At 43.2% G+C, this 22,008-nt stretch overlaps 1 long non-coding RNA gene across 1 annotated transcript; it reads left to right on the top strand.

Annotated features, from left to right (window-relative positions):
* The first annotated feature begins 891 nt into the window (after positions 1-891).
* Positions 892-20,278, top strand: LOC120390326. The gene is made up of 3 exons (XR_005591063.1): positions 892-1,058; positions 18,816-18,996; positions 19,907-20,278. It is a non-coding gene; the product is annotated as an uncharacterized LOC120390326 (long non-coding RNA).
* Positions 20,279-22,008: the final 1,730 nt, after the last annotated feature.

Raw genomic sequence — 22,008 nt, 5'->3', positions numbered from 1 at the left:
AAAAAGCTAATGCGGTCTTGGGATGCATTAGGCGAGGTATTTCTAGTAGGGATAAGGAGGTGCTAGTCCCGTTATATAAGGCGTTGGTGAGACCTCATTTGGAGTATTGTGTGCAGTTTTGGTCTCCCATGTTTAAGAAGGATGAACTCAAACTGGAACGGGTACAAAGAAGGGCCACTAGAATGATCCGAGGAATGGAAGGCCTGTCGTATGAAAGGAGACTTGAGGAGCTCGGTTTGTTTTCCTTAACCAAAAGAAGGATAAGAGGAGATATGATTGCACTCTTTAAATATATCAGAGGGATAAATACCAGGGAAGGAGAGGAATTATTTCAGCTCAGTGCTAATGTGGACACGAGGACAAACGGATATAAATTGTTAGTCAGGAAATTCAGGCTTGAAATTAGACGAAGGTTTCTAACCATCAGGGGAGTGCAATACTGGAACAGCCTACCGAGGGAAACAGTGGGGGCGAAGGACCTCCATGACTTTAAGATTAAGCTAGATAAGTTTATGGAGGAGATGGTATGATAGGATAACGGGCTTAGTCAATAGGTCAATTAAGTGACACACTGAAGTAAATAGTCCAATGGGTCAATGATATGATATAACCTTTTCCAGAGGGTATGGCTGGAGAGTCTTGCCCGCATGCTCGGGGTTCAGCTGACCGCCATATTTGGGGTCGGGAAGGAATTTTCCTCCAGGGAAGATTGGCAGTGGCCCTGGAGGTTTTTCGCCTTCCTCCGAAGCATGGGGCAGGGGTCGCTTGCTAAAGGCGTGGGTGGATCGGCTTATGTGGCCTGCATCTAGCAGGAGGTCAGACTAGATGATCATAATGGTCCCTTCTGATCTTGAATTCTATGATTCTATGATTCTATGTGTGGAGCCTTCGACTTGGATCCACAAAGGGATGTAAGCATTGCAACATCTAACTTCTTGGCCTCTAGCCACCCAGCGGAATCCACCAACTGTGAGTTGGGTGCTCTGGCTCACCATCTCTTCAATGCATAGGGAAAGACAGGCACCTGAGAATGAGATCAACAAAAGCCAGCACACTAGGTGGGGAGCTGCCTAAGCTAGCCAACAATGGATGCCAAAGAGAAGTTGTGTCCTAAGCCCCACCTCTCTCAGGGATTTCTGTGCCTATCTTTGCTTGGATCCGCAGCTGCCACCCTTCTCCTGGAGTCAGGCACCTTTGTTGACTAAACTGTTTCTTTCAGGAATGGCAGAAATACATGCCTAACTCCACACAAAACAGCTTATGGAGATGGAACAATGGCTGCAACCTTCCTTATATCTAGAGCCCTACCAAATTCATGGTCCATGTTGGTGAATTTCATGGTCATAGAATGTTAAAAATCATAAATTTCATGATTTCAGCTATTGAAATCTGAAATTTCACCGTGTTGTAATTGTAGTGGTCCTGACCCAAAAAGGAGTTGTGGGGGGTTGCAAGGTTATTGTAAGGGGGGGGGGGGTTGCAGTACTGCTACACTTACTTCTGCACTGCTGCTGGTGGTGGTGCTGCCTTCGGAGCTGGGTGACCAGACTGTGGTGGCTGCTGGCTGGCAGCCCAGCTCTGAAGGCAGAGCCATGGCCAGCAGCTGCACAGAAGTAAGAATGGCATGATATGGTATTTCCACCTCTATTTCTGCACTGCTGCTGGCAGAGGAACTGCCTTTAGAGCTGGACACCCCGCCAACAGTCGCCACCCTCTGGCTGCCCAGCTCTGAAGGCAGTGCAGAAGTAAGGGAGGCAATACTGTGATCCCCCTAAAATAACCTTGTGTCCCCCCCACAACCTCCCTTTGGGTCTGGTGTCCCAGTTTGAGAAATGCTGGTCTCCCTCCTGAAATCTGTATAGTATAGGGTAAAAGCACAGAAAAGACCAGATTTCACGGTCCATGATGTGTTTTTCATGGCCATGAATCTGGTCAGGCCCTAGTTATCACCATTAACTCACTGGTTAGAGAACTCAGCTAGGATGTGGGAGGCCTCGGTTCAATTCCCCCCTCTACCTGATGAAGACAGAGGATTTGAGCAGGGGTTTCCCACCTTTGTGGTGAGTTCTCTAACTATGGTCCATAAAGTCATTCTCGCTCTGTGGCCCAATGCATGTTTAATACAAAGTGGAATGTTGATCCACCTCAGAATATCCCTAGTCCAGCAGTTAGGGCACCTAAGTCTCTTTGCAGAAGCGTATTATCGCCTAGGCCAACAAGGCCTAGGCCTAGGGCAGCAAATTTGCAGAGGCTGCAAATTTGCTCGTGAACCCTCCCCAACTCCACCCCTTCCTCAAATCCCCGGCTCGCCTCCTCCACAGGCGCGCTGTGCTTCCCTTCTCCCCCCTCCCTCCCAGGCTTGTCACGCGAAAGCGCTGGGAAGGAGGGAGAAGCGAATAGCGGTGTGCTTGGAGGAGGCAGAGCAGAGGTGAGCTGGGGCCCACAGGCGCGGGGAGTAACCTGGGGGGGTCGGGAACTACTCCCCACCCCAGCTCACCTCCACTCCACCGCTGCCATCTCCGGAGCGCACCACAACTCCCCTTCTCCCCCCTCCCTCCCAGGCTTGCCGCGGGGGAGCAGAGGTGATCTGCAGGGGAGGGGGGCAATTTTTTTAGGGCCTAGGGGCGCCAAATTTGTTAATCTGCCACTGATTCTTTGTGTATCTGAATCTTAGATACTGAAGTGATAAGTGGTATAGCAAACCCCAAGACAGACAGACAGATGGAGTGAGACAGAAATAATAGAAATAATAAATAGAAATTGGATCTGAACAAGACACTGAATCTAAATATATCCAAGCATGGGGGAAGTTTGGCTCCAGTATCAGATTTGAATCTGGATGTACGTGTGGAGCCAAACTTTATAGCTCAAGTCCACATCTAATAATAATAATAATTAAAAATAAATAACTAGTAAAAAGTAATCAGTTATGCAGTTATGTGCAATAAAACATCCAGTTTTTAATGAAGCATTTGAACACATTCAGTACACAGCTACATTTGAGGATTCATTTCCCAGACATATAAAAAGCATCCCTCACACAGGAAAGATGAGAGAGACAGAAAAATTAAGCTTTTCCATCTGAAAAAAAAGTAATGAGCATTGGGAGAGCAAAGCTATTTTTTTCCTGCATCCTTAGTATGCTAATTGACTATTTTAGAAAAAAGTTTTAATTTAATCTGAACTTCCTTATGTTCCAAGTCTCTATTAATAACACACAATTCTGATATCTCATTCTTATGAAAATATGCTAAGAAGACAAGAAAATGCCAAATCATTGTTTTTAGGATGAAATGTATCCATGTGGATGACAACAACTGTAAAGGGAATGGATCCACTTTTGTCAACAATTTTACAATTTCTATTCATGAATAACTTACACTCCATTTATACTCAATTTCTGTGTACATTCCACTGGAAAGTTATACAACACACTTTATGCATATAAATTGCATTAAATAGGAACAGATGGGCCAGGGTTGAAATACCTGATATTTGGGATTACCAAATTCATACCAAATACTTGATTCATCTGGCACCTGAAAAATGGAGTCAGGTGTTTGGTACCAGGCTAATGACCCTCAAATGCATTTTGTCGAACTAACTATCACCTCCTTAGCATTCAGCACCTGTCATAGTTTGAAAGAATGCTAAGCAGAACTAAGAGCAAGGAGAGTTTAAAAAAAAAGAAAGAAAACATGTTATTTCTTAATTGTGCTATTGACTTCTTCTATTGTGGATCAGCCTTCATATAAGCATACGTTGCAGGAGGAATTTAAGAAAATGAGGGACTTCTGACTAAGAGGTTGTTCACTAGTTCTGCACACCCCTGCAGGCATCAGTCATAGGGCCTGATTCACCAATCCACTAGCCCAGCTTTATTCTGGTGTAATTCCACTGAAGTCAGTAGTGTCACAATGGTGTGAAGCTGGTTGTCATCATTCTAGTTCCCGCCCCTCCCCCCCACACACTTCTGTGAGGGGAATCCAAGCCTCTGGGCTCCTGGATCCTGGGTGTTTTAAGCCCCCCAGAGGCTGAATGGAGTCCAGCTGCTGTCCCAATCTTGGGGTCCCTGGGCATGCTCACAGAGCACGGACCTTTATCTACCACCACAATCTGAGAATTGGAACCTGTCCAGCTGCCTTTGGATTCCCCTGTACTTAAGCCCATCCTTGCCCAGAACTCCATCTTAATGGTACAGACCACCTATTTTGTTATGGTGCCCAAAGTGTACTAGGTATTGTACAGAGAAAAAAGAAGATACAGTCCCTGACCCCAAAAGCCTGCAACCTAAACAGACAAAATTAAGTTGGGAGAAGGGAAACCACAGTCAAACCACACACAAAGTGGTAAGGGGGAGTATTGGCTCATGTCTTGTTAGTGACGTGGTTACGGAGGGAAAGAGGTGGGATGAGGAGAATGAGCTGAAATTCAAAACTGTGGTTCTCTCCCTTATTTATTACCTTATATTATGTTGCTCTCTCCATGCCATTTAATTGTATTAACTACATTAAAGTCATCAGCATCCATTAATTAATAGTTTAATTAGAATTTTAGAGAAACCATGTATCTAGCTCCTTCTACATGGCAATAATCAGTGTTTGTTAGGGTAAACCATAGCTACATAATAAAAATAGTCTGTCATTTTATCATAGCCTTCACTAGTATTACTCACACATGTATCACCTATGATTACTTTAAAAACCTACAGCTTTAATTAGTTCTATTGTAGGTAAAAATAAATATCAGAATCTCACATGCACATCTTGCTCTCCCTCTCACAGCAGCAATATCAGCTTAAAGATGTATGAAAAAAAATCACTGACATATAGTGCATATGTCTCTGAAAAGAGAAGCTGCTGTCTCGAGAAGCTGGATTGCAGCCCACATCCATATGGATATTTAACCTTTGATTTAGAATGATTTCACACACAAAAGAGACAATTTCTGGTCATGAAGTCAGTTGAAAAAGTCAGCGTCCTGTGATTTTGAGATGGAAGTCACAATGGGTCCAGACCTCAGCTTATGCAGGAGAGTAGGGGGAGATGAGGGGAGAGTCAGGGGGAATGTCAGATTCCAGTTCACTCTTTCTGAGGGACAGGCAAAGCCCAGAGACCACTGAGAGCTGCAGCTCTAAATTATACCAGCAGAAGATTGGCGTAGCAGAGCAGAGCTCCACCATGAGCATATCCTTGCCCCGATTCACCCCTAAAGCTGAGAAATGCGGGGGGTTGGGAAGGAGGACTGAGGTCCACAGCTGGATGGTGGCATAGATGTGCCAGCAGGGATTTCCTGTATGCCAGGGGAATTGTCTGCTGATGATTTTCAGATTGATTACATACAGCCCTTTATGCCACCTGAATTGTGCAAATGGACATAACCAGATTTCAAAATATTTAATATATTTTTATCATTTTGAAATTTCTGTAACAGTGACTGAGAATTTTTCGTATTCTCATTAAGCCAGTCTTAAAGAGACAATGTCAAGGCTGCTGGTCAAGTCAACTCACTAGATTTTTTTAGGTCTTGTCTATATGCAGAGTTGCACTGGTTTAACTCAAGTTGTGATTTTGAACCTATTTAGTTAAAATGAAGTATATCAGTTTAAACTGACATAAGAGTAGCCACACAACTTTCTGCCATGGTTTAAATAAATTGGTTTAAAATCACACCACAAGTTAAATCAGTGCAACTCAGCATGTAGAAAAGGTGGATTTCGGTTTAGTGTAATACGCTTAGGAACTGGTTTAAGATAAACCAAAATAAGCCACACTCATCCCAAAAGAAGAGAGTTTACACAAGGTTTTGGACCAGTTTAACTAAACTGATTTAACTAAACCCATCCAAGTTTGTGTGTAAATCAGGTCTTAGTTTCATGAACTTGTGCCCATCACATTGACTCTCCCCTCTGTTTTCTCCAGAGCAGATGAATGAGATTTTGATACCATTTTCATTCACGTGAGTTCAGTAGAGACAGGAGCCGGGTCAAAACTGGTTGCAGACCTGGGCAGTAAAATTTCTACAACTTGGGCTGGGTCAGACGGGTGCAAATTTTCACTACCACCTGGAGAGAAAAACCTGATTGGCTGCTTTTCCCACTTGCTCACCTACTGGGCAAGTGGGGAATCAGAGCTGCAGTGGGCAGCAGGCAGAACTCTCTCCCCCTTCCTTCAGAAGCTGATATCTTTCTCTCAGGAGAGGGAAGGAGGAGGTAGAAGACAGCAGAAAGAGCTCAGCAGCTCTGGACAGCTCTGCTCCCTCCTTCCCACTCCTTCCCTGTGAATGATGGGATGGCTGACCCCCCACCCCATTTTTTCAGACTACTGTGTAAGTACTGGAGCTGGGCAAAAAGTGAGGTATCATGTCCTATATTCTGTGTCCACACCAGTAGCATATATGACCCTATAGCCATGGAGAACTAAAAAAAAAAATGGTGTCTGGACTTGAGTTACTCCAAGGAGACATAAGATATTTAGGAATGTAGCTCTTGTTTAGGAATGGAGGTTGAATTTTCTTAATCAGATAAATGATTGAGGGGGGGAAGTGGATTTTTTTAAGGCCATATCCTTTCACTTATCTTTAACTAGATTGCATGGATTTAAATTAGGTTTAAGCAGGAAGATAAATTGGCCTTTTGCAGCCAGACACAAAGAATTATCTTTTATTTAAAAATAAGCAACTACAGTAATCTAGAATAATGGTGTAAATCACTGCAGCAGTAAAATGAATTTTGGCCCCATTATTAGAGAATTCTATGCCACCGTTAATAAGGACTGTGGACAATTGTCAAGTTATTTTCCATTTCTGCTTCCTTTGGGAGCCTTTTCTGCTTCTTAATATGTGAGAGAAAACAAATTACATTTGAAAAGCTTTACCTATGGAGGTGTGGAGATAAAGCACTTTAGAACTGCTAGCATGAATGACAAGGTTTTCTTCCAAGAAAAAAAAGAAATACAAGATGCTTCAAAAAGAATAGATAGATTTCAGGGGGCATCTGTTTAGCCATTTCTAGTTAAAAATGGTATTTGGCTGTAAAACATCAATATGTCAAGTACATTACTAATATAATTTTTATGACAGCATAACATATTGTGAAGATATGATCCTTCTCCCTTTCCCTCAGCCCCACTTAACTGCCTTTCTTATTCAAAGTTTCTCTTCTAAGGGACCCCACCATTGCTAAAAAATGAAAATCCCTATCCCAGCACCTAAGCCAACTGGTATCTACAGTCACAACACATGTAGATCATATCTTGATAATGCATACTCTGTGGTGTTTCTCCTACTCCCAGGTGCACCAGACAACATAGCCTTCACATTGGTAAGTCTACGAGCTATATGGTACCAATGCCTGAAACTGTGACAGGGATTTAAAAAAAAATATTTGGCAAAGAGAAGCGAGGAGACTGTCTGAAAATGCTTCGGAATCACATTATTAAAAATGTGTATGCATAACCCTGAAAGTTATCTTACTCCCTTCAGTGAAATAGATTACTCCATACTGCTTTCCTATTGACACCTTTGTCTTACCAGTGCTTCCTGTAGTAGAAGGAGAGAGCCTGATTATGAGCAAAAGTCAGGCCTCGTCACAAAACATATCTACTTGCAAGTTAAGAGAACTTGGCAAGAACAGAGCCGGCACTACAAAAACACAAGCACTCCTAGGCACTAAGTATTCACATAAACACATTCTGGAAGGGTAGTGCCAGAACACCCTGATATCGGGTTATGGTGTAAATGCACTCTCGGAAGATGATACAAGGACACATTGACCCCTCTTAAAGATAAAGTCAGGATGCCAAGGTGCTGGATAGAGGTGCTTTGATCAAACCTACAGGTACAAGGGAAAGGGTTGTAACTAACCATGTCAGAGGAGCAATACATAACTTCTTTGTATCAGTGTATAAAGAGAGGTCAGAGGGTGTGTATTTTTGTCCAGCAAAGGGGGGAATGGAAAGTCCTGCTATTCACTGAGCTGAGTCCATTGTCACAGGCATTAAGGCAACAAAAATGATTAGGGGGCTGGAGCACATGACTTATGAGGAGAGGCTGAGGGAACTGGGATTGTTTAGCCTGCAGAAGAGAAGAATGAGGGGGGATTTGATAGCTGCTTTCAACTACCTGAAAGGGGGTTCCAAAGAGGATGGATCTAGACTGTTCTCAGTGGTAGAAGATGACAGAACAAGGAGTAATGGTCTCAAGTTGCAGAGGGGGAGATTTAGGCTGGATATTAGGAAAAACTTTTTCACTAGTAGGGTGGTGAAGAACTGGAATGGGTTACCTAGGGAGGTGGTGGAATCTCCTTCCTTAGAGGTTTTTAAGGTCAGGCATGACAAAGCCCTGGCTGGGATGATTTAGTTGGGTTTGGTCCTGCTTTGAGCAGGGGGTTGGACTAGATGACCTCCTAAGGTCCCTTCCAACCCTGAGATTCTATGATTCTAAGTTTACCTGTAGCACTAATACCGTGCTTCGTCGACAATAAATGGGGCCAGGTCCTTTTGCTACAAATGGAGTGTTGTGGACTTACTGGGCAGTTAGATCAAGGTCTGCTGGGCCAGCTATCTGTGCAGAGCCAGCACAGCACACGGGAAGAACACACATGCAGACAACGAATAACTACACTTCTTACTATAGAAAGAGGGCTCAGTCCACTCCATTCAGCACAGAGAAGTGCCACTTTACACGAGGGGATGGGCAATCACCCAATGGAAGGCAGGCAGTGTTGCCACTTCTGCCTTCCCTTAGGTTTCCATCAGTGGAGGGCAGGTTTCCTTTATGGTTGACACACCATAGAAACCCTACTGGCGAAGGGTGCTCAGTCAATGGGCTCAATCAATGCATTCTCAAGGCATGGTAGTCACACTCTCTCTGTGCCTGGTTTGTCCACTTCCTGGGGTGAGCAGGGCAGCTCCAGGCTCCACACCAGAATGAGAATTACCATACACTGTTGCAATCACCCTATGCCCTGATTTCTACTGGCTCACTACAATAGTGTGAATAGACTCAGACCTCATGCATTCAGAGTCAAATTTCTCAATCGCTACTATTTCTCTCTCGTCTTCTGTTTCCCTTTCAATTTGTGACACTTTCGGCCATATGTTCAGAAATGAGCATTACCCTGACTACCTCTGCATAACTAGTACTCAAGGGATTAATATTCCAGGCTAAACTTCCATTGATTTGCTCCCATTGAGAGATTTGCTTTACAAAGCATTCCGATGCAGGTTTTAGAGCCCAGTTTTGCCACACCTATATTGAGATGCACTTGACTTCATGAGAAGTCCTATAGAAATCGTTGGGGGAAATTCACTGAGTAAAGGATCTCAGTGTGATTATGACTGGCAGAATTTGGCCTTAAATTTGTGCTACGTACATTAGCATTGCAATATTAATCACAGGAATTGCATTACAAGATACACTCACAAAAGGCTGAACTTGGAAACATTACAAATTTTCTATGACATTTTAGTTCTCTTTTATCATTAAAATGCATGTTTCAGAAATAGAATGTTGACACTTCTTGTGATTTTTTCACAAGTCTCATATTTGCTGGTTTTCTTGAAGACCAGCTCCTGGAGAGAAAGAGAGAGTAAGGTTCTAACCCTTATTGTTTCAGAGAAAAACTTTCAAACATGATCCCTAAATGCTCAAAACTCTGAAAGCAAATGAAAACAACTACACATTTATTTTTTAAATTAACACTATTTTTATTTTTAGAGGCCTTACTCCTGATTTCTGAATGCTTGGGATTGACTATATTGGAATAGACTTATCTTAATTCTCTCATTGACTCTATAAATTGCTTAAGCTTCACTCTTGTGATTTTTGCATTATCCAATCTTCTTGGTTAGAAATCAGATACTTCCATGGTTAATTCCAGACCATCAATCATGGTTTATATAATTTCTCATCCCAATTTTAACTCTTTTACTGTGGATGATTTCCCCTTAAATAAATACTAAATCACTAAAATAATATCCTATGGTGGTATAAAAGAGAGAAGGTGCTTAATTCAAAATCTAATAATTAAAAGTGACTTGAAATGAATTAAAAATAAAAAGATCATATAACATCATATCCTGATAATTGTTTACTTGAATTGACTTGGCTCTCAGAAACCTTATGAAAAAACCTACCTTTATTAGCTGTATCTCATTATCTTTAAAAAAATCCTAGAGAAATATTGAATCAAAATCTATCTATCTATCTAGATATAGAGATATAGATATAGATATAGATCATACAAATACTGAACCAATATTTAATGACAGGAGTGTGTTTCTGTGTGAATTGAAACAAAATATGGATTTAACATTAGACCCTAGTCACTAAACCAAAGATGCCAAAAACTTTTCATTCCAAAACCTTAAATGCAGAATCCAACCAGAGAAAGTGCTAGCTGTTATTTAAGAAGAAGCTTTTATAACTGCCTAATGAATATATGGGACTGTCACAGATTCTAAATGCTTTTTCCCCCCATCTTCAGAGTATAATATAAATGGGTTACATTCAACTCTTTCAGTCTGACTTGGAGATCTTGGAGTGATTGTGCGGATAGTTCTCTGAAAACATCCCCTCAATGTGCAGTGGCAGTCAAAAAAAGCAAACAGAATGTTGGGAATCATTAGGAAAGGGATAGAGACTAAGACAGAAAATATCATATTGCCTCTATATAAATCCATGGTAAGCCCATATCTTGAATACTGCGTGCAGATCTGATCACCTCATCTCAGAAAAGATATATTGGAACTGGAAAAGGTACAGAAAAGGGCAACAAAAATGATTAGGGATATGGAACAGCTTCCATATAAGGATAGATTAAAAAAACTGGGACTTTTCATCTTGAAAGGAGATGGCTAATAGGGGATATGATAGACTTGTGTGTAAAATCATGACTGATGTGGAGAAAATAAATAAGGAAGTGTTATTTACTCCTTTTCATAACACAAGAACTAGGGGTCACCAAATGAAATTAATGGGCAGCAGGTTTAAAACAAACAAAAGGAAGTATTTCTTCAAACAATGCACAGTCAACCCGTGGAACTCTTTGCCAGAGGATTTAATTAAGGCTATAACATGGTTCAAAAAGGAATTAGATAAGTTCATGGAGGATAGGTCCACCAATGGCTATTAGGCAGGATAGGCAGGGGTGGTGTCCCTAGCCTCTGTTTGCCAGAAGCTGGGAATGGGCGACCTGGGATGGATCACTTCATGATTAGCTGTTCTGTTCATTCCCTCTGAAGCACTTAGCATTAGCACTGCTGGAAGACAGGCTACTTGGCTAGATGGACCTTTGATCTGACCCAGTATAGCTGTTATTATGTTCTTATGACTTTTAGTTCATGAATCAAGGAATCAATATAATGAATTATGCAGATTTGTTGGTGAATCCTTATTTTATCAGAAAGTGAGGATTGCAATAGAACAATTAAATTTGGGTGTGATATTTATGTAAGCCACAATGCTGGCTTGATGGAAAATGAAGGAAACCATACACATTGACAGGGAGAGCAGAATCACTTGACAAAGGAAAACAGCAGACAGATATGCTTCAGAGAATATTTGCATATGACTGATACTGAATAGGGGTGAATTAGTCCCAATGTATAGGATATGTCTACATTTTAAGCTGGGGGTCTAAGAGACATTCTTGTGTAAGCTCTGATCTAGCTAGTGTGCTAAAAATAGAGTGTAGCTATGGCAATGCTAGGGGTGGGAGGACTTAGATCTCCTGAGTATATGTCTAGTTGAGGTTATATTCAGGGCAGCTATCCCTCCACTGCTTGTGCTGCTGCAGCTTTACTCTCTTTTTAGCATGCTAGCTATCATAGGCGCCGACTTATATGGGGCTCTGGGGCTTTAGCCCCATGAATAAATCCCAAGCAGGGGCTCTGCCCCACCAATGTTTTTTCTCCCCTGCTTCGAGCGCCCCCCCGCCGCTGCCGCCGCCAGGGCTGCCCAGAGCCCTTTAAATCCCAGCCGCGGCCGGGAATCAGAGGGCTTGGGACTGCCTGCTGCAGCGGGAAGCCCAGAGCCCTCTGATTCCCGGCTGCGGCTGGGATTTAAAAGGCTCTGGGCTCCCCGCGGTTGCAGGCAGCCCAGAGCCCTCTGATTCCCAGCCGCGGCTGGGATTTAAAAGGCTCTGGGCTGCCCGCCGCAGCAGACAGCCCAGAGCCCTCTGATTCCCGGCCGCGGCTGGGATTTAAAGGGCTCTGGGCTCCCCGCCGCAGCAGACAGCCCAGAGCCCTCTGATTCCCGGCCGCGGCTGGGATTTAAAAGGCTCTGGGCTGCCTGCAAGCGCGGGGAGCCCAGAGCCTTTTAAATCTCAGCCGCGGCTGGGATTTAAAAGGCTCTGCGCTCCCCGCCGTTGCAGGCAGCCCAGAGCCCTTTAAATCCCAGCCGCGGCCGGGAATCAGAGGGCTCTGGGCTGCCTGCTGCAGCGGGAAGCCCAGAGCCCTCTGATTCCCGGCTGCGGCTGGGATTTAAAAGGCTCTGGGCTCCCCGCGGTTGCAGGCAGCCCAGAGCCCTTTAAATCCCAGCAGCGGCTGAGATTTAAAAGGCTCTGGGCTCCCCGCGGTTGCAGGCAGCCCAGAGCCCTCTGATTCCCGGCCGCGGCTGGGATTTAAAAGGCTCTGGGCTGCCCGCCGCAGCAGGCAGCCCAGAGCCCTCTGATTCCCGGCGGCGGCTGGGATTTAAAAGGCTCTGGGCTCCCCGCCGCAGCGGGAAGCCCAGAGCCCTCTGATTCCCGGCTGCGGCTGGGATTTAAAAGGCTCTGGGCTCCCCGCGGTTGCAGGCAGCCCAGAGCCCTTTAAATCCCAGCCGCGGCCGGGAATCAGAGGGCTCTGGGCTGCCTGCTGCAGCGGGAAGCCCAGAGCCCTCTGATTCCCGGCTGCGGCTGGGATTTAAAAGGCTCTGGGCTCCCCGCGGTTGCAGGCAGCCCAGAGCCCTTTAAATCCCAGCAGCGGCTGAGATTTAAAAGGCTCTGGGCTCCCCGCGGTTGCAGGCAGCCCAGAGCCCTCTGATTCCCAGCGGCGGCTGGGATTTACCAGGCTCGGGGCTGCCCGCCACAGCAGACAGCCCAGAGCCCTCTGAGTCCCGGCCGCGGCTGGGATTTAAAGGGCTCTGGGCTCCCCGCCACAGCAGGAAGCCCAGAGCCCTCTGATTCCCGGCTGCGGCTGGGATTTAAAAGGCTCTGCGCTCCCCGCGTTTGCAGGCAGCCCAGAGCCTTTAAATCCCAGCCGCGGCTGGGATTTAAAAGGCTCTGCGCTCCCGCGGTTGCAGGCAGCCCAGAGCCCTTTAAATCCCAGCCGCGGCTGGGATTTAAAAGGCTCTGCGCTCCCCGCGGTTGCAGGCAGCCCAGAGCCCTTTAAATCCCAGCCGCGGCTGGGATTTAAAAGGCTCTGCGCTCCCCGCGGTTGCAGGCAGCCCAGAGCCCTTTAAATCCCAGCCGCGGCCGGGAATCAGAGGGCTCTGGGCTGCCTGCTGCAGCGGGAAGCCCAGAGCCCTCTGATTCCCGGCCGCGGCTCGGATTTAAAAGGCTCTGGGCTCCCCGCGGTTGCAGGCAGCCCAGAGCCCTTTAAATCCCAGCCGCGGCTGAGATTTAAAGGGCTCTGGGCTCCCCGCCGCAGCGGGCAGCGCAGAGCCCTCTGATTCCCGGCCGCGGCTGGGATTTAAAAGGGTCTCAGCTCCCCCCGGTTGCAGGCAGCCCAGAGCCCTTTAAATCCCTGCCGCGGCTGAGTTTTTAAGGGCTGCGGGCTCCCCGCGGTTGCAGGCAGCCCAGAGCCCTTTAAATCCCAGCAGCGGCTGAGATTTAAAGGGTTCTGGGCTCCCCGCCGCAGCGGGCAGCCCAGAGCCCTCTGATTCCCGGCCCCGGCTGGGATTTAAAAGGCTCTGGGCTCCCTGCGGTTGCAGGCAGCCCAGAGTCCTCTGACTCCCAGCCGGGGCTGGGATTTAAAGGGCTCTGGGATCCCCGCGGCTGCCAGCAGCCCAGAGCCCTTTGAATCCCAGCCTCTGTCCGCTGATTGCCCCCTCCCGAGACCCCTGCCCCTAACTGCCCCTTGGGACCTCAGCCCCTATCTAAGCCTCCCTTCTCCTTGTCCCCAACTGCCCCCTCCTGAGACCCCACCCAACTTCCCCCCCCCAGGACCGCACCCCCTACCTGTCCCCTGATAAACCTTAGACTCCCATGCCTATCCAATTGCTGCCTGTCCCCTGACTGCCCCTTCGAACCTCTGCCCCATCCAACTCCCCCTGCTCCTTGTCCCTTGACTGCCCCCCGGAACTCCCTACCTCTTCTCCAACCCCCAAACTGCTTACTGTGCCACTCAGACCAGCTGATCTGGCTGCCTGCTGCTCCCGACAGTTGTTGCCATGCTCCCCCTTGGAGCCCACAGCCCTCTCCAACCCCCAGGACCTGTCTTCCAGTGTTTAACACCTCAAAATTGAGGAGTGCTCTTGCTCGGTTTGGGCAGCTTTACTTCATGTCTCCCAAATCAGTTTCCCCTGCAAGGTGCCAACTGAAGGTGTTGGAGAACAGAGAGATCAGGTGGCCTCCTAATGCCTGGAAAAGAGACAAAGGCCGGAGGAGGGAGTGTCAGTGCCTGTGCGGACTTCTGGGAAGTGCACGGTGGAAGGGGATGCTGTGATGCTTTGGAACATCTCCATACAAAGCCAGTCAGGACTCTGGGGAGCCTCCTCTCGGAGCATACTGTCTCCAGGGCAAGAAGCTTACACCTTCCTGGGTCTGACCTCGAGCATTCAGCATGCCCTTCCACGTCATGCACTTTCCAAAGTGAGTCTGCCCAGGCTGGTCCTGGGGCAACCAGAGGTCGCTGCACCCCAACTCTGCAGTCAGATGTGACTCTCAGCCAGACAGTAAAACAGAAGGTTTATTAGATGACGGGAACACAGTTTAAACAGAGCTTGTTGGTACAGAAAACAGAACCCTCTGTCAGGTCCATCTTGGGGGGTGGGGAGCCCAGAACCAAGTTCTGGGTCTCTCCCAATTTCCCCAGCCAGCTCCAAACTGACACTCCCTCCTCTGGCCTCTGTGTCTCTTCTGGACAAGGAGGCCACCTGATCTCTTTGTCCCCAACACCTTCAGTTGGCATCTTGCAGGGGAAACTGAGGCACCCACACAGTATTCAGAGAAAATATTAAGAACATTCCCACTTCATCACAACAGATGCAACAAAATATAATACTGTATATTGAAGTAGGCAAGTGCTGCTTCTGACTTTCCACTTTTAATTGACCCTTGTAATCTTGTGGCACTGACGCGTTGTAGCTTCATTTTATATCGGCTTACAGGGCGGGAGCGGGGGGGCACCACCATTTTGGGCCCCACCAAAAATTATACAAACCTGCCGCCTATGCTAGCTATATCAGAGCTAGAGTGGGTATGGAGTGGACCAGTAACTATACCATGTCTGTCTCTACATAGAGAAGGGCTGGCCATTTTTTTTTCCTCTTGTTGTGTAGAAGTGGTGACACTAGATACAGAAGAATCTCTCTGAACCTCTCAATATTAGAATAGGTTGAAAAATAGTGAAAATGTCAACTAAAGAATATTTGTATTGTTCATGTCATTGACAATTCCAATTTTTTGTAAGTTGTCAACCAGTTTTATAATTTAGTTAAATAAATAAGTGAAAGTGTGTTAAAAATGTGATTTTTCATGAAAAAAATGTTCAATTTTATTCAATACCTTGATTTTTTCAATATTTCATTGAATGAGAATGAGTGTTTCTGACTGTTCACCAGAATATTTCTCCTCTTTGCATTTTCTCTCATGACTGGGAACTGATCTACCTGCAGGAGAATGATCTGCAAAGCTAACCATTCTTTTCATGAATCAGTTAGTGTTCTACTTTTTAGTCATGCATGGTAGTAAGAGTAATGATATGGGTGGGAATACCTAAAGGGAGCTCTCATAGTTTTGAAAAGCAGATGGCATCTGTTCCCACACAAAGGGAAACAGTTTAGCCTTAATAGGATCTATTATTAACCACTGCAAAAGTAAACAGGTTTCTGTTAGAAAGAAATGCTAGTATCATCTCAAGCAAGTCACTATGGCATCAGAAGGTCTGGAATGTCAAGAGGAAGACAGAATTAGATTTTAGCCAATCTGACATTTTAAAATATCTTTTATGCATAAATAACCATTTGCAGCTCTGTTGAAATGCATTTTACACTCTTGACCAATTATCGAGTTTTCATTTAGTAAATAAAATGTGAAAGCTGAAAGTGGGGCAACAATTGTATGTGCATATTATATTGAACATTTCATAATGTGCTTGAAAGCTGCAGAAAATGCAGTATTGATTTTGAACATTGCATTTCATTCAGGTATTACTTAATGTATTGCAATGTTTGCCAATATGAGATTGTAGCTGGAGATGTGCTGTACTATCCAAAACTAATTTAGGTAGTGACAAAAAAGACTACCTCACATACTGTGTATCACTTATTCAGAGCTTTCTGGTGGTCAATAAAAAAGGTAACCAGTTTGATGCCAGTTCTGTGGTTCAGAACTCGGAAGCTCAATTCATTTTCTTCGTGCCTTCTTTCTTCTTCTCTCAGTTTCTCTCTGAATGGTACAACAGTACAAGCTTCCGGTACCACTTATAAACATGAAGTTTTGAATGAGACCACACTTAAACATATTTACTCTAAGTGCCAATTTTGTCTCATCAGTTATATTGGCTGCCATCCTTGGCACAGTTTGACATCTTTATCTTTTCTTTCTTTGTGGCACAATTGTAACTGTAGTAATAAAATATATATGCCAGAGTTTGATAAACAAACATACAGACACATACTAATATATTGATACTTCCAAGTACCTTACTGTGCAATGCAACTATTTAGTTACAAATCTGATAAAACGTTACGATACACCAATGCATTGGCAATACAAAATTCTCTTATTTTTTACCAATAAGATAATGCAATCACATTATGGCCTGGCAGTAGAAGATATGCATTTCATTTGCCATCATTTCCATATCTTTGCCTACAATTACCCAGTGCAATTTGGGGTACAAAACTGCACTCAACATCATAGGTGTTGAAAAACTAAACCTGTACTGGAGACTTAATCTGGCCTAATTCTGCTTTCATTTAGGGGGTGTAAAGCTGGAGTAACTCCACTGTAGTCATTGTTGTTTCTTTGGATTTACATCCATGTAAATGAGAGGAGGATTTGGCCCTGTCTGGATGGCTGTTACAGATTTATCTGCTTTAATACAAATCTGTTTGCAGTGAAATTACATTCAGGCCTAGGTAACCATACAAATGTGGTGTGTCCTTTTTAGGGCCATAAGAGAATCAGTAATGGGAGCTGCAAGTTATAACCACAGCAATTTACGTTACTTTGAGGAAACCATCCTCATGTGGGAAAAGGTAGAAACAAATTTCCATACGTACTTTTTCAGCTCCAGTACAAATCGGTTTATCTTTTTTGAAACCATTCCAAAGTGGTCTTAGAAACCAATTCAAAATATGAAGTTTGCAGCTACTGTCAAAGAAGTTGGGATAGAAAGTCAGGATTTGTGCATGTATTATAGTAAGGCCGCATCTATGCTACAAAGTTTTGTCAGTGTAGCTATGTCAGCTATGTCAGTCCAACCAACATAGTTATACTGTCAAAAAACCCTTTGTAGACACAGCTATTCTGGCACAAAGTTCTTTTGCCTTTATAGCTTATGTCATTCAAGGAAGTGGTTTAACTATACTGGCAAATTAATTTATTTTGCCAGTATACTCAGCATGTCCACTGTGGGGGGCAGGAGGGAGTCTTGCCAGTATAGCTATGCTGACAAAATCTTTGTAATATAAACTAGCACTATGAACAAAGTTCACCCCTTATGTAGAATGAGCACATGACTTAAGCACAACTTAAATGCCATTTAAGTCCTCAAAATAAGATTTAATTAGAATTTATGTGGGGTGTGCACCTTGTGCTGGCTCTGTTCTAGAACAGGTTGAGAAATGATTCTACCCCTCCTACCCCCTGCACCTGCTCAATTTGTTTGTCTATATTTTTCAGGTGTTTTCATGAACACAAAAATGTCAATGAAAAATGGCCTTTTTCAGTGAAAATTTCCATTTAATTGAAAAATCAATTTTCCATTGAAAAAAATATGTTGACAGATTTTTTTTCATTTCTGCTTTCTACAGTGGGGTGAATTGCACTCTCTGTGCCTATGTAATATCTACAAAATATTCATTCATACATTATATTTACCTTATAATGCCCATATTTTATTCTATTGTATTTTAAAAACAAACAAACAAACAAACAAAACAACAAATCCAGACAAAAAGAAGAACATAGTTTTAAGCTGTAGACAAGGACAATAACACATTTTGTGACCAGGACAATATTGATTTTTTTTATTATTATTTTTTATTTACAGTCTTCATGGTAGTGATGTGTTTGTACAATTACAGTTAGGTCTGTCAATGTTTTCATCATAAACCGTGCTTTTCAGGGATTTATAACTGGGCTACAAAATTGCTGCAGGCTTACACTTGGCAAAGAGTATAGAGTCTCAGCAAGAGAGTGACATTCATTTTTGCTTTTTTTTTGGTAAACAATCATTGGAGATATTTTCAACAGCAACATAATGCATGTATATAATGTCTTCAGCCTGAAAATACCATGGTACTTTACAGTACAATACTAATGAAACTCTTGACTCATTCCTGGATATTGCCTACCACCCCATGTCACCATTGTCACCAAAAGAATGAGCTTCTTTAGGTAATCCTGGGGTGGGCAGAGATCCTGATTAACATTCTGTATTGTTCAGGAAAGGAAGTGAGAAGCTCGGGTCAGAAGGATGAGGCAAAGGAGATGAGAAGACAGAATTCTGGTGTATGAGTACGTGTTGCAGGATGGAGACAGAAGCCTGTTGACGGTGGAACAAGGTCAAGCACGCAGCACGAGCTCCGGGACAAGGGGTCTGGATGACAAGCAGAGAGGCCAAGCAGGTAAGCAGGCTGTGGTAGCAGCAGGAACAGCCTGCAAGATGGAGGCCTGAAGCAACCAGTATGGCTGCATGACAGAAGATGATATAGATGGGTCCCCAGTGAAAACAGGCAATAAAGAGAACACCCTTGATGCTATTACTTATGGATCAGTACTTAATTGCCATCCAAGAGAAGGTTGGACTAGAGAAGTTATCCCAGGTATTAGGCTTGAGGAATCTCAGATGACTTATTTTTTCTCCCTTAGCACAAACCTAACATCCTACTCCCATGAAAGTCAATGGGAGTTTTTGCAGTATGTGCCCAGAATTTGCTACTTAACCTCGTCATCTCTCTTGGATTTTCATGTAGCACTGATTAGCAGAATAAGAAGTTATTTTCACAGTAGCATCTATCTACAATTTAATTTACTATTTGTTAATAACTATTCAGTTATTATTATTATTATTATTATTATTATTATTATTATTATTATTATTATTGAGAGGTTATTCTTTATTCTTAACACAGAATTGATTCTGGGTAATAAAAAAGAATATTTTTCACCCAAGGTGTACGCATAAAAAGAAAAAGAAAAAAACACTCCTCCCAACTGGAAAAAAAATCCCACATTTGTGTTAATACTTCCTGAACTGCCACAGAAATCCAGGCAGCTTCCTTGTTCATATTAATATTAATTATTCCACAAAAAATGTATTTTAACAATATATTTTATTTCTCCCTAAACTTAGAGTAGAGAACTGGACTCTAATGAACCTTTGTTTTCTTTGGTTTTTGAGATAATTTCCTTTCTTCATGTGTTATGAATGTTAACCCCATTCCTCTTTACAGCCCTTATGAGGCACATCCCAGATTTGTTTTGCTTTCTTATACAGCAGCTGTCTTATACACTTTTTTTTTTTTTTGCTTTCAGTAATGTCACCATCACCATCACCATCACCTTCCAAGGAACATAGTTCAAACTGTCAGTAAGCATTAACATTGAACACAGTCCTGCAGCTCTTAAAACTTGCAACATTTCAATTGCATTTGGTTACTTTTCATATAATTCTCTAGCTGTATGTCATAAAAGCAATAAAGTAGATCTCGAGGTTAAGTACAATAACTACAGCAAAGAACTTATCTTCCTAGTAACTGTATGGTGTAGCCTTGACTCATGTTGGTGAGCAATGAAATCAATGACTTCTCATTTACTCAGCAGCACCACAAAGGGTTGCAAAATCCAGCCCTGTGTTTTTACAGCACCTAGAACAATGGAGCCTTGATTCTGATTGGGGCCTCTTGACGCCACAATATTAAATATAATGATAATCAATAATAGTACAATGATAGAATAAGATAAATGTGTAATTTTCACATCTTAGTTGCAGCCACATGACCTAATATGGTAGATATTTACATTGCCAGGGAGATTAATTAGATTCACTTAATATATCAAGACAATGGACAAGATGACCTAGTAGATATTTGCTTTCTCTAACTTTTTTAATAACAGTGAAAACTCCAGTCATAATTCCTCATAATGGTATGAAGCGCTAACAGGTGCATGCAAAAGGAAAAAGACCTAAGTCAGATCTGGAGGGTACTTCATAGCAGAGGGAGTTTTGATCATATATATATGTAGCAATAGATGTGCCTGAGTTACAAAGTTCACATTTGTTTTTCAGCCAACCCAAAGTCTGGGGTTATATAGATGTGGGGTTTTAGTTTGGGTCCATCTCTAGCTATGAAACCACTGATGGAGACTGTCAACAGCATACATTTCAACTATGATTGGAACCAGACAAAGGCAGTATCTGAGATCCTAATAATGGATTCTAAACCTGCCAGTAGAATACCATATTTAATGGTGTTGAATGCCAGAGAGCAATTTAAAGACCAGATGTGCAAAGGAATCTGAGTCAGCTGCATTCAGTAGATGATTGTACACTGTCAGTAGAGCCACCTCTGTGCTGTGAGGTATTCTGAAACCCGAATGAATTTGTTCAGATAGGTTGAATTGAATTAAATGAGTTTATAATTGAGTCTGAATTATTATTTTTTTGAAGCACTGCACCTTAGAGAGAGAGTATACTGTACATCTGAAACAGGATGAAATTTAGACATATCCTCAGCTGATGAGGAGGGTTTCTTCAAAACAGGTGTTATTGAATGTTCTTTAAAATTTGCTGAAACATTTCCATGTTGTAATTAGGAGACTAAGTTGATATACAGTCTGCTCTCAAAGTTGAGAGCTTATTCATGAAATAATAAAATTGCAAAACTTTTGCCTAAATACACTGACAGAATTGGTCTTTCTGGATTTAGAAATCTTCTTATAGCCTGATAAAGAGTTGCAGGACTTAAGCAATTAAGCCCTGATTCAGCAAGGTGTGTGAGCACATTCCTAGCTTTAAGCACATGGACAGCCCCCCTGAAATCTATGTGACTGCTCATATGCTTAAAGTTACACACAGTCTTATGTAACTTACTGAATCAGAGCCTGAATCTTTAGTAGAAAGCCGCTTTTGATTTAATAAAGGCATTGTGGTCTTTTAACATGAGCAGCCCAATACATGAAAAAGTATACTGAATGTCATAGTGCCTTTATGAATTGCTTCTGCATTGTTAGAGTCCTGAGAGCTGGAGCATACCTAAAACTATACCAAGAGACTGGCTGAAATATGATTAGCAGATTAACACTGTCATCTGCAATGTTTGGTATTTGTAACATTTTCATTTCATTACATGTATCATCATGTAATGGAGGACTCCATGTGTTAATGGCAGAGAAGATATTTTGACTTGTGAGATATCAAGGATAGGTAAATAAATGAAATGGGGAGGGCCTCTAAATGTGGATGCCCAGAATTGCACACCCATTTTCTAAATTTGTCTGAATGGAGAGGCCAGACTGATTCCTCTGCAATTTTGCTTTTAAAATAACAGGGCAGGAAAACAAACAGCAAGTCTGTCCTCTTTTTTAAACTGTTATTTGAAATTAAATCAAACAGAATATAATACTAGGAAAAAGAG

This window comes from Mauremys reevesii, linkage group 1 (genome assembly GCF_016161935.1).
Source record: "Mauremys reevesii isolate NIE-2019 linkage group 1, ASM1616193v1, whole genome shotgun sequence".
Lineage (NCBI taxonomy): Eukaryota > Metazoa > Chordata > Testudines > Geoemydidae > Mauremys > Mauremys reevesii.
Note: the sequence above shows the minus strand (reverse complement) of the source record. Positions and strands in the feature narration are given on the sequence as shown.